At 37.7% G+C, this 12,740-nt stretch overlaps 1 long non-coding RNA gene and 1 other non-coding gene across 2 annotated transcripts; one reads left to right on the top strand and one right to left on the bottom strand.

Annotated features, from left to right (window-relative positions):
• The first annotated feature begins 5,030 nt into the window (after window positions 1-5,030).
• Window positions 5,031-5,806, top strand: LOC103714725 (uncharacterized). Its single transcript, XR_015974845.2, has 2 exons — window positions 5,031-5,266; window positions 5,370-5,806. It is a non-coding gene; the product is annotated as an uncharacterized LOC103714725 (transcript).
• Window positions 5,807-6,711: 905 nt separating this feature from the next.
• LOC103714724 (uncharacterized) lies at window positions 6,712-8,810 on the bottom strand. Its single transcript, XR_605265.6, has 3 exons — window positions 8,502-8,810; window positions 7,865-7,971; window positions 6,712-6,896 (listed from the first exon to the last, which is right to left on the bottom strand). It is a non-coding gene; the product is annotated as an uncharacterized LOC103714724 (long non-coding RNA).
• Window positions 8,811-12,740: the final 3,930 nt, after the last annotated feature.

The following is a 12,740-nucleotide window of genomic DNA, read 5'->3' as shown; positions in this document are numbered from 1 at the left end:
CCAGCTCCAACGTTCAGCACTAATTTGTCTCTTTTCTAGTTCAATTTCTTTGCGCTCTTGTCAATTTCTCAGACTCTTCTGCTTGCACTCAAAAGAAAAGGAAAAAAAAATCCAAAGAAAATAATGTGGTTGCTTGATATAATATTTCAATAATATAAAGCAGAGCTTAGGGCAATCAATAGATCACAACTTTAACCGATATTCATATGATCAAATAAATTGATAGTTAGGATCTCTCTTTGCTATTACCCATTTATGTTCTTGGTAATTTGTCATCCTGGAAGGGAAGAACTAAGGCTGCAAATTGGTTGGGTCGACTCGTGACCCGATCTGACCGGTTAGACTCGATCCGACCTATTTTAGAAGATAAGTGGGTCCGGATCAGGTTCTAAAATTAGACCTGTTCTGTTTTTCGGATCGGGTCTGGGTCAACCTAATCTTGATCAATTTTGGATTGTTTATCCAACAATCCGATCCGACCCGATCTGAATCCAAATTACCCATTTAGACCTGACATGCTTTCTTAGTAATTAGTGAACTAAACATCCATTTTTGAAACATAAAACCCTTGTTAGATTTGATTAGGCATTGTCTCTTTCCATGAGGTCTTTTTCTTTATCTTTTGCTTTCGTTTACCATCCACTGGTCTGTCATTGTGTCTTGCGCATGAGACAGGAGAAGGGATCTTTTTCCGAGTTTCTATTTCTTTAACTTACTTTTTCCTGACCTGTCGTTCTTAATCTAAATGTGGTGTCGGTGCAAAAGTTATAGGAACAAACAAGCAATAATATAGATTAGATTCCCAACTTAGCTATCCTCTTAAGCTGGCAGGAGCTTCAGATTGCAGTATACGGGCAAGTTTAATATAAGGACATTGCTTAATATAAGGACATTGATTCTGATTTTGCTTCATTTGTTACTTCTGCTGTGTATTTTGCGGCAGACTTAATATACGGACATTGCTTCACAAGCTATTGGGATTGGACTGCCTTCAAACGCAGGTTTTTTGTTCAAAAATATGGGCAAGTTATAAAGCCCCTAGAAACATTGTATGACATTAATGGGGACAATTGGGTTGCAACTCCCAAATTGCCAAGTGAAAGAAAGGGAAGTCAGTGGACGCCTTCTTAATTGCTACATTCTTGAAATCGATATGGATGTTGTTACATGAAGTAGGTGAACCAGCAGGTCTTTAATCCAGGAGGTCTAAAAATCTGTAGGTGAACCAATGGTAAAGTCTCTGTATATATATCTGGTTGTATAGAAGTTTTTTTCAAATGAATTAGCTTGTGTACGGAGAACGCTGCTCAAAACTGATTAGCTTATCATTGACAGAAGAAGAGATGCGATTAAAGTCTTATGCTGCCAAAGTCTTGGGTCATTCTTTTCCAAGTCTTCTGACTTGGTTTGGGTTATATTCCCCTTTATGTGAGACAAAATATTACTACTTGCAACTTTAACCAGGTCCGGACCCACCCTGATCCAGACCCGATCCGGACTAGACCTGACTGGACTCAAAGTTTTTTGGGTCGGGTCCGGGTTATACATGGATCGATCTGACCCGACCCTAATGACCTGTTAGGTCAAAAATTGTAGCTATGGATTCGATTCGATTTGACCCGATCTTTAATTAGGTCGAATTTGGGTCCAAAATTAAGATCCGAACAAAAAACTGGGTCGGATCGGGGTCACTCAAGACCCAACTTGATCCGACCCATTTGCACCCTTACGGACGAACAGGAGAGGACTTAACTTTTGGTGTTTTTTTTAATATAGTGACTCGCCTAAGACTCGAAATCATGCTGTTGCATTTCTCAATCTAAGTCTTTATTATTGCACTAAGTAATAGTCCCTAGATAGTTATTATCTGGAAAACCAAATTTTTGATTTTTATAATCTTACTTAGGACCATATCTACCCTACCACCACCACCGCCACCCAAATCTCCATCAACTTTTTGGATTGGAGGGTTCTCATGCAGTCTATCCTGTATGACTTTTTTAATAGCGAATCAATTATCATTACCTAACTTAGAGGTTAATTGCCCTTGATGGGTGACAAGGCAGCACAAGGGAAGGAACACAAAGGATGAAACTTGCTTGATTTTTTTTGTTCCTGCTTGAACAACTTTCTTGTCTCCAATGTGACATTTACTTTTGGATCCCTTTTCTTATCCCTTTACGCTGCAATTCTTTGGGCCACTCCCATATGCATGTTACGTACGAAACGGGAGGGCTGAGGACCAGTTTGTACGAAAAGAAGGCCGTCTTTTTCTAGTTCAGATTCCTTCCGCCAGCTATTTGAAGCGCACTCGCGAACCACCATTGTTCCCATACCGAACCTTTTCACCCCAATAGTTTTTCTTATAATTATATCCCTAGTGGGTCTGGCAATCTGGTAGGGATCACCAGGGGAGCCTGATCTTAAAATAAAACTGAAAGAAGAATATGTTATGGGGAAGGCTAGCCACCTTTTGAGTGATAACTAGGAGAGACTTTTCTTCACACGTTTGGTTTATAAAAGTTTTTTTTTCACCCAATTAATTTTTTTTTCAAAATATTCTTAAGTTTTTAGATAGCATGGGATAAGATTTTTTCTTTATCAAAAGTATAACAACCAAATATAGATCATTATAAAATGTGTCATTTTCTTATGATCAACTAAATATGCAAAAAATATTTTTTTAGACACCATATATCTATATATTAGCTTTTTATAAAAAATAGTTTAGTGAGAGAATTTTTTTTTTTTACAAACCAAACAAGTTGAAAATAATTGATCTTTTCTCAACTTATCTATTTTCTTATATTTAGTTACTTAAGATACGGAAAGAGTCGTATCATGGCACCGATGGGTTAGGGCGGATCTCTAGCTAGCTTGGCCTTACAGTGCTTCTTTCTCTTTTCTTAATTGCTTAATCCTTTTCTCAGTAACTGAAATAAGTTTTACTTCACTTCCACCAGCTGATCACGGTCAAAAGCCAGACAACATTCCAAAAATTTGAAGCTTTCACTCAGCAAGTCTCCCATCCGTTGAATTCATAATAATTTTTCCTCTAAAATCAAGTGATATAGTGCGTTCCACTATACAAATTATGATAGTTTATTCAATGCATCTTTTGTGGCAGGCACGCGTCGAAATGAGAATTGGGAGAATGGGGGATCAGGTCTGGTTTCTTTAGAAATCCCTGACAACAAATGTGAAATGATATCGTATGAACAATAGAATCACCAGTGTCCCAAGTCATGAAGTACAACTTATTCATCCTTTGGGGTTAAATCCAACCACAGTGGCGGTCCTTTCAATTCAAATGAGAGATCACCGATGTCCCTCCAAAAGACAAGAAAACTTAATATATTTCTGATTCAAACCTTGAATGAGGCAGGCATCAATATCTCGTACAGATTGGAAAATAAAGTATTGAAGTACGGCTTGCTGGGAATCTTTTGATGTGACAACAACATACCATGTGGTGAAGTCCACCTACTTCCAGGAACATAAACTAATGGCAATCATTAGAATATAATTAATCATCCATGCCCCGATAAGACCAGGCATCAGTAATTCAATATTGTTTCGACCTTACTTATCTAATCATTGAGTAGATGTCATCCCAAGTCCCTAAATACCCAAAGGATCCAGTAACCTGACTACATTGTTAATTATCGGATGCAGTATCTTTATAAATAAATATATACCATGCGATGGCTCTTGCATAGATCCAAGTGAAGCATAATCTCCAATCCCAAAAACACAACCAAGCTACGATCCCCAACAATATTAAGGGTGTTCCATATTTATCTCCAAGTCAGAACAAGATGCGTTGGTAGAAGCATCGAGGTTGAGATACCGGAGTTGAGAATGGTGGCGATGGCACTGAAGGCCCAAACTTGTTTGTTAGGATTTTGGACAAAAGGGCGGAGCTGCTGCCTGCGCTAGAAGTCTTAGGGCAGGAGGATGTTGTTGTAGTCTGAGACGGAGGGCACCGGGACGAAGGTGTTTGGCAGAGTCCCCTGCTGTGACCACGATGGACGGAATAGAAGAAGAAAAGAAACGACAATGAAGATGCGATGGAGATGAAAACGGGATTCGAGAAAACTCATTGATCGATCTGTCTAATTGTAATTTGTAAAAAGAACATTATATAAATTATAATTTATAAAAGAAACATCATATAAATTGGGCATTTGTTGTTCTTCTCGTATTATTCCTTTCTAATTTTGGTCTTTTCTTTTTAACTTTCTGAGATTATCCATCTTGTGCTATTAGAAGAAGAAGATTCAGAAGGAACTAGTAATGGAGAAGAAAATCAGAAATTGGGCTTTTTTTCTTTAAATTAAGTTTGTTAAATTTATTTTCGACAAAAGTTAGAATATTTGTTAATCTCTCTCTCCAGCTGGATTTAGGCCTTTTTTTAGCCCCTAGAAAAAATAATTAAGCTTTTTAAATATTTTTTTTAAAAAATAACTCTAACGAAAGTGTCGTTAGAATAAGTATTGCTAACACTTTAAAGTGTCGGCAAAGCTCCCGTTATTGCTGGTGCTTTTCAAAAACGTCGGCAAAATTTTTTTTATGCTCACATTGTCGACGCTTTGGCGAAAGCATCGGCGCCAAAATTACCGACACCTATAAGCGTCGATATAGGCTTTAAAAAGCACCAAAAAAGACAAGTTTTTTCTAGTGACTTTTAACCTGACGAAGACGTTAGGGCTTAAACGGAGAAAGTATTTGAGGACCGTGCGGAACGTATGTTTAGTTCCACATCGATTATTCGCTGGGTAGATCTCGGGTACTTATAGAGAATTACGGAATCCAAATAATCTCTTCCAGCTAGCCATTAATTGTAGATGAAATCCTAGGTTGTTATACTATATACGAAGAGCAATATCCAAGGAAGCATATTATTATATAAGGAGACATCAAGTGTATTAAAAGCAAAGCTTTTCTGAAATTAGGTAGACAACAAGTATTTCACGTGTTGGACGCCACTTTGGAGAATAATGTGGTCCATGTGCCTGTGTTACGTTCAGAATGTACAGGCCTGATCTCACGGATCTTGCCTCCTCTTTGCCTTTACCCACACCCCACACCTCACCACCTCCACGTCGTTCTCCTATTTATACGGACAGAGGAGGGATCGATGTATTAGATTCAGTTCAGCCTAGGATAACTGAACTCATGAGTTCTTGGGTTCGCACCATCACCTCCCCCTTCAGAAAAGCTTGCACTCTCTTCAGCCCTTCCAGAGACAAGAAGTCCCAGGCTGGTATGTCTCAAGCTTTATCTACCTTTTGTTGTATTCATGGCTCTGCGTCATGCACTTGAGAAAACTACCTGCGTACGACCTCTTTAATTGCAACTTGTTGCAGGATATGATCACCATGGCTTGAAGCTTCATGGGGAGGTGATGGCTTGCTCGTATGAGGATGTCCGAGTGATGTGGTCCATCCTTGACAAGTCCAGGCCCAGAAACCATAGCTCGAGCTCTTCAGACGGCTACGATGGTCGCCCAGAGGAGTACGTAGAAGAACACGTACCGTACCCGGGCAAGCAGATGCAACTTAAGTTGCATGCCCAAGGTATAGGTATGTAAATCATAGTTTGGTAGGAAAGGAGAGGTATGAAGGAGATGCCCAAAAATGTGTCTTCTTTATTAATTAGTTTTATGGAGAAGACAACTCCCTGTAATTGTTCTTTGCCATGTTGCTTTAATTGAATCCCCATGGATAATGTTGAACTCCATGGTGAGATTTGGTGAACTTTTGGTTTGTATGACGTGTGCTTTTAGTAAAAAACGCATTATTAATTGAATCCCCTCAAAAAAAAAAAAACATTAAGCATTATTGATTGAAATGAAAATGATGTGGATTTCTTGTTCCTCTCTTTCCTATAAATAAATAAAAAGAAGGAAAAGGAAGGAGAAGTATATATCAGCTTAATTAAAAACATTGTTCTATAGTTGTCGGCTCCTTTTTGTGACGGAGAGTGCAATAAGAAGGCTTCACCAAGCTATGGCAATACTATAAATTAAAATTGACTTTTAAAGAATGCATGACCTCATAAATTGATCACTTAAGCAGGATCAAAAAAGCTTTTACTTCACAGGGCTAGCTTCTAGCGTATCATTCTTACCAAATCTTGTCATATTACGCATCCTAATTTATAGATACTTGATACATATGCCAACATGCAAGCTTACAATGATTCATGTATCTTTTTTCTTTCCCTCTATCTTTGTAAAGTTACGTGATGTTTTGCTAAGTGCAATTACAAGTTCAAACATGATATATCTAAACTCAAAAGAACTATTTGGATGTAGAGGGTATAAACAAGCCGAGCTCCCTCCAACTTATTTAATTTTGAGCTGAATCTAAGCTATTCAAGCACAACTCTCTCTCTCTGTTTTTTTTTTTTTGATGGAAAATGGAGGCAGCAGAGAGCTACCCCCGATTTATTGAGATATCCTAGCACAACTCATTTAGGCAACTCATGTAGGGCCCTTTTTTTTCATTTTTTTCATTTTGGGTAGCTTTGAGATCTACTTGGATGCCTGTATATAATCCACTAGATAAACACCAAAATGAATTGGATTCAGATTATGTCACGCCCCGAACCCAGCACCCGGGTTCGGTACGCGACCGGTCGCATGAGCCCTAGAGTAGTGCCCTAAAGATCATGCAAGGCCTAAGATAAACAAAAAAATCCAATAAATCCATAACTAATTAATTACTTAAATCAAATAAATAAATCCAACATGTCCAGATAATCAATTTGGTTCAATTACAAGATCTTCAAATGTTCATCAACATTAAAGAAAGATACACTAACTAACTAGCTAATGACTTTGATACTCGCGCTCCGCGCCCAACCCATCCATGTTTATGCATCCTACAACTCTGAAAAGAGAAAACGAAAATAAGGAGGGTGAGCTTTACAGCCCAGTAAGAACCCCTACATATCTACACCAACACAATGATAATATAGATTTGAAAACCATGACAAATCGATGCACATTTCATGAAATCATAAACAGTTTCCAAAAGACTCAAATAATCAATATAAGTATGTACATCAAACATCATTGAAAGACCAGCCACACAAGAATGATATAGCATATGATAGCTCATAAATCTTCATTACTGTTTTCAATGCTTTTTCTTTTCATTCTATATTAACTTGATCTGGATCAATTATTTTTCTGACTTTGGGCCAAATCTCGGTCACATTTCTCAGCCTATGGTGGGGCTATCAAATTATCACATTTTCAGCCTGTGGCGGGGCCTGCATATTATAGTTCCACATTTCTAGCTTGTGATGGGGCCTATCAAAATATCACATTTTCAGCCTGTGGCGGGGCCTGCACATTATAGTTCCACATTTCTGGCCTGTGAGGGGGCATGCCAAAGTATCACATTTTCAGCCTGTAACAGGGCCTGCACATTATAGTTCCACATTTCTAGCCTGTGATGGGCCTGCCAAAGTACGACATTTTCAGCCTGTGATGGGGCCTGCCATAATAACGAGATAACCCAAAGTCCATGTTTATTCAATCGAGTTCACATCCACACATCAATTGTCTTTTTTTTTTCTTTTATTTCCGGCTTTAGACTAACCACAGTCACGTTTCCAGCCCGTGACGGGGCAACCAATATCACGTGGTTAGTTTAGAGCACCACATTCATTAGTCCAATTATGCAGGTATAGGATATGCGCATGCATGATACCAACCATAAGCGAATATGATCAAAACACAATTTAATATAAAACTAGTTTGCACCTTCCTTATCTGGATCATAAAACATCATACATAAATAGGTGCAAAAATTATTTATATCATGCAGGATTGGCGTACAAGGATCCTTACCCTTTGTTGAAAAGCTCAGACAAACTAATCACCCACCCTCACGGCGATCTATGAACCGGAATGCGCAGGACTCTGCTCAACGCCCTCTCGTCCAATAGATTGTTTCCCTACAGAACCAAGTCAATATTAAAAATTATCCAAGATATTTGACAATCCAAGACCCCTGTTTGATCCTCTAAAGAGTCTTCTAAAATCTAGCATCTTAGGACTACCCAGGGTCCTCAACAATAATGATCTCTCTAAATCCAAGTTTATAGAGAGAACCCCAACTAGAGAAAAAAAAGACCAGAAAGAGGAAAGAAGGGCAAAGAAAGAAGAGAGGGAACCGAGTGGCTCTCCCTTCCTCCCTCCCTCTCTCTCTCTCTCCCCTTCTTTCTATCTTCTCCCCGTGGCATGCTTGGTGGCGGTAGCCACCCATGGCCGACGACCCAGTCGTCGACAACCCCAACGTGGTGCCGACCACACGCCACGCCCGACGACGGTCGGCCACGCGCCACGCCCGGCGACGGCCGGCCGAATGGGGGAAGGAAAAGACCGAACCGTTGCTTGGTTTCTCCATCAATCCAGTGGCTTACCGACCATATTCCCAAAGAAGTAATGGCCCAAAGATGAAGGAGAAGGAGGAGGGGGTGCTCACCTTGCCTCCGGCGAGTTCCCCGGCGAGTTCCTCCGGCTAGATCGGTGGCGAATACTCCGATCTCCTCTAACAGATTGCTTGGCGATCAATCCTCCTATGGAAGGGCTCTTGGTTGATGCCCTAGAAAGGAGGGAAAAGGGAGTCTTTATAGGCAAGAATAAGGCTCAATTTAGGTAAGATTTGAGCCTCCTTTTCCTCTGGATTTTTTTTTTCCGGTGGATTCGGGAGGATGAAGATGGGTTTGAAACAGGGGAGGGAGAAGACCCAATCAGGAGTCTCCCTCCTCCCCCTTCTCATGGGTCAGACTAGTGCCCCAAGCCCAATAAAATGTGGGCTTTACAGATGAAATACAAAAGTATGAGAGAAGACAACTGTGCAATTAAGGAAGCTCTTGGATCATCTTATCTACAAAAATAGGGACATCGAATTCCATGCACAAGGTGATTTCTGCCATTCCATGATTTTTGGGATTCTATAATCAAGAGCTTCCTCAATAAGAAGGAATTACTCACTTTCACCACTAATTTTTCACCATAAGGCCAAGTACACAAGGCTCCCACAACTATGGGATGTAGGAAGGGTTCAATGTACGTAGTCTTACACCCACATATGCAAATGTTGTTTCCCTCTGTATATGGAATACTCTAGGGAAAACTATACAGACATCCCAATAAAGCCTTAGGAGACTTAGTACTTGCTCGAGATCTTTCAAAGCTTTTATTTATATACTTCAAAATCCCCATTATATTTTAATGCAAGATTTAAAATATATTCTATTTTATATAAATTATGTAAATCTATAAATAACAGATACAAAAATAGTTCCAAATATATAAATAATATATTATATATTCTTTGTTTATTCATATTTCAAGTTTACTTGAGCCAATTAGATCAACTAATGTAACTCTAATTCTAGCTTTGCTCCTTTGTTAATCAATTGAGACACTTTGAGCTGAATTTTGAGCCAAATACAAGTTGGCTCACAAACAGCTTGCTCATTAGGCAGCCCTATGCAGACAACCATTCTTGCAAACATTTCAAATTTAGATAGAACAAATATTCACTAGCGGTCTTCTATACCCCATCTTCTATGCCATCCCATATTGTTGAATCTTAGGCCTCCAAGCCTTTAAATTTTGTCTACAATTTTCTTTTCTTAATCAAAACCACTCCTATAATTTCTTGCTCAACCTTTCCTAAAAAAGGAGGGGGGGGGGGGGGGGGGAGAATTTGGAATGGCCTTATCGATAATCTAAAAGTCATCGTGAATGATAGTTGGTGATACAATTTTGATTGCACATAATCTATTACGTAGCCTTGGATTACACAAGGCCAATGAAGATCATTGGACAATAATCAGAAATGGATACAAAAGAATAAAATTACAACAAGTTACAAACTCCATAAAATACAAAAATGAAAAATCGTTCCTCTATTGGGTGATGGATTTGGCAACACATCTACAACAAAATAGCCGTAAAGTAAGTAGTGAGAGACAAATGCAACAATTTAATCTCTCTATCCCTATATAGGTTTGCAATGCATAAAGAAGCAAACCATAAGAGTACATTTTTCGTGCATAAGTTTCCAATAAACTACTACAAAAGTCCTCCTCCTAGTTGACCATTTCGAATATATTTTTTTATAGAGGATAGTTTACATAGTCAAAATTAGTCAACACCAAATAATTGTGTTGTTTATAACAGTCATACTGTCCCAACTACTTCCTATTCTATTGCCTATTTTTTAATTTAGTAAAGAGATTATTCCTCAATAGCCTCAGTATCGACTCATATATGGCTTCAAATCCTAGTAGTACTTCCCATGGAATGTTAGGAAGAGTTATTATCCTAATTGTTAGGACAGGACCATCCTTTTATCATTCTAACATCATGATTAACATGTCATGGGACACTTATGTCATAAGTGTCAGGATTAGACAGGATAGTTGTGCACCCAGTTCCATGGAAAAATTGGGATGATTTTACTCTACAAGATTTAAAACCTTGGACTTACTACCTTCATCCATCAAACTGCTTTGGGGCACTTGGAGAACTTTATCTCAAGATTGTGTAGGAACACTTTGACTCTCATCATTTATTGATGCTTATTTAGGAAAAAGAAAACATATCTTTGCTCAAAAACCCCAATTGTATAGGAACACTTTGACTCTCATCATTTATTGGTGCTTATTTAGGAAAAAGAAAACATGTCTTTGTTCAAAAACCCCAAAAACATAACTATCATCTCCAGACATTACCTCCCTTAATTGGTCCTTAGGACCCTCTCTTGGATTAGAGCCTCTCCTACCACTATTCTATTCCTTTCTCTTTAATTGGTCCTTAGGACCCTCTCTTTCTATCCATCTTCCCTATTCTCTTTTGTTCTTTATTTTCTCTCTTGCTCTCCTCTCTCCATTCTCCTTAATGAGTCTTATGTTATTCTTATTTTTCAAATGAAAAGAATAAAAAGAAGAGGGAAGAAATGCTGCAAAGGACTTATGTACCAAATACCGGCATTCCTCTATATTTAATGACAAGTGTAAAGTTAAATGAGGCCTAAATTTCTCAAAAATTAATATAACACTTTCCTTCAAATCTCATATTTTCTATGAATAACCGGTGATGAATGATATCACAAGGTTATTATTCTTCTTTCACAAGGTCTTCTATAGGTTACCGGTTGTTGTTTTATGATAAATAAATCTTCAAAATTTGTGCAACAGTTAGTCTTCAATAATTTTTTGTGAGCATACTCTTAGAGTGCTGCAAGGTTATAGAAACTTTTAGAAAGAGAGAGAAGAAAAAATTGTCCTATCAAAGGATAGATCATGCTTCAAGACCTGAGATTTCAGCCTAATGGGAAGATTCATTTCCTAGGATCTTTAATTTTTTAAAAATGAATTTGAATAAAAAATACTTAGTTATTAATCTAGCAAGAAAAGGCTGGATTTTTTTTCTTTGTGCAGAAAAGGGGTTATGGATATTTGCACCTAGGTGTAAGAACAAGATTGGCAATATACACATTTAGAATATATTATATAAATTTATTGACCACCTAAGGTACTATATTTTGAATAGTCAATACAAATTTGTTTAGGCTATTACCTATCTCATAGTTAAACTTAGGGGAAAATTTGATAGATGACCTTTAATGTGTATTCCTATAAAAATACATCAAACCTTGCCTTTCATAATCAATAGTTAAGGGGATTTTTATGCAAAATCCACTTTTCACATAAGCAAATTAAGAGTCTTCAAAAATTCAACTTAAATAACTAATGGGATATGCATGTATGCATGTATATATATGTATATATATATGTACATATGTATATGTGTGTGTATATATATAGAAAGAGAGAGTTGAACGTGGCTATATTTGAGTAGATCTTTCCTCAGATTTAATCAGGTCTACATTAGATAATTGGAGTCCTATATCGATAATCGAAGCTATTAGATGTGATCTACTATCTCTAAATTTCTTATATATAAAAATGATGATTTTATCAACGGAGGATCCTATGTGTGCGCGCGCGCATTCATGTACGTATATATGTATATGTATGTATGCACGCATGTGTGCATTTGTGTACATGCCTTCATGCGCACTCACTTGTCTATATATGTACCTGCACATATAAATACGTATGTAGCATGTCACATAAATAGACAAGCCCGTGCATACATAGATAGGTATGTATGTATGCATGCACATGCATACGTACACATATATATGGACTTAAGCGAGTCCCTTTGCTGTGCATTGCAACTTTCTTTCCTATCTTCCTATGACATAGTCTATAAACTTAAGTGGATCCTTGGCTTATGTATCATGTGTGTTCTCCCTCCTTTGGTCTGGATAAATTATAACTATATATCAATGCTCATTTACATCTCAATTATTATATTTCAGTGCATCAATAGACTTTTCATATGTTCTAAATTTGTCTACCCATTACTGGCAGCTCTAAGTCTTAGAACATCTCTTCATCCCCTGGATTATAACATAAAATATAGCAGATAATAATTAACATTTTCTAACCATTAAATAGAAAAAATACATATTGGTCCGGCTAATAATGACGTACATTCTGCATGCATGAAACATTTGTTTATTAGAACATCCATTCTGACAACTAATCGGTTCAATGTTTGCCATTTTAGCTACGGAAAAACTTAGATATACATACAGATGCGGCCGTACCTCTTTACAAGGACATGGTCGATAAGAATA

The sequence above is a fragment of the Phoenix dactylifera genome, chromosome 2 (genome assembly GCF_051530095.1).
Source record: "Phoenix dactylifera cultivar Ajwa chromosome 2, Ajwa_hap1_PhDact_Kaust_v1.1, whole genome shotgun sequence".
In the NCBI taxonomy this organism is placed as follows: Eukaryota; Viridiplantae; Streptophyta; class Magnoliopsida; order Arecales; family Arecaceae; genus Phoenix; species Phoenix dactylifera.
The sequence above is the reverse complement of the archived record's forward strand: the minus strand, read 5'-3'. Positions and strand labels throughout refer to the sequence as shown.